This window comes from Limulus polyphemus, unplaced genomic scaffold, assembly GCF_000517525.1.
Source record: "Limulus polyphemus unplaced genomic scaffold, Limulus_polyphemus-2.1.2 Scaffold2118, whole genome shotgun sequence".
Taxonomy (NCBI): domain Eukaryota; kingdom Metazoa; phylum Arthropoda; class Merostomata; order Xiphosura; family Limulidae; genus Limulus; species Limulus polyphemus.
In genome coordinates, this window is record NW_013667728.1 from 1 (window position 1) to 1064 (window position 1064).

Below are 1064 nucleotides of genomic sequence, written 5' to 3' on the forward strand. Positions count from 1 at the left end.
CCATTTGTACTTGCCACTGTTGTTGACTTTCCTGTAGTCGATGCTGATTTTCCTGCAACTGTTGGATACTTTCTTCCTGTTTCCTTTCTTGTTCTAGTTGCCACTGTTGTTGACTTTCCTGTAGTTGCTGCTGACATTTCTGCAACTGTTGGATACTTTCTTCCTGTTTCCTTTCTTGTTCTAGTTGTCACTGCTGTAATCTCTCTTCTTGTTTCTTTTCTCGTACTTCTTGTTTCTTTTCTTTTTCTTCCAACAACTGCTGTAATCTCTCTCCTTGTTTATTTTCTCGTTTTTCTTGTTTCTTTTCTTTTCATTCCAACCACTGCTGTAATTTCTCTTCTCGTTCTTCTTGTTTCTTTTCTTTTTCCTCCAACAACTACTGTAATCTCTCTTCTTGTTTATGTTCTCGTTCCTCTTGTTTCTTTTCTTGTTTTTTTTTAATTATCTATCCCACTTCTGACACCAATTTGTTATGCCTCCGTTCGTTAGTTAATTTTCCGTGAATTCGTTCCGACGAAACTTTAGCGACACAAGTCCTTTCTTAAATAAAACTGGTTTATTCTTTCTGAATATAACTTTGCGATACACTTAATTTCAACAGACGCGCTATAATTCTCAACGAACGTCTCACGTGCTCGACTTCAACAATACTCCGTTCAATTACACACTCTCTGACTGCAGTTCAATTACTCATTACCTCGTCAAGTTGTGACCGTCTTATATATACAAGACTAACACATATCTAGTAAATGCTAGGGCATTCATGAAGGAACAGGATATTTCTAGAAAGAGGTGGCGTGATACTAGTCACGTGACCTCGCTAACGCAACAGTACCCTTCTAGAAACACTTGAGCTTTATTCTGATTGTCATAAATAACAGGTAAAATGTTCACATTTTTGAATGTCCGAGGTTTCATTTATTTCTCGATGAGTAGCAAAGTCAACTTGTAATTTCCACTGGCATTAGCATGTACCAAAAACATCACTCTTTCTTTAGATATTATATAACCGGGCGCAATTGCTTTCTTTCGTGACGTCAGTGGCTTTTGGGGAGAGTTTTTCA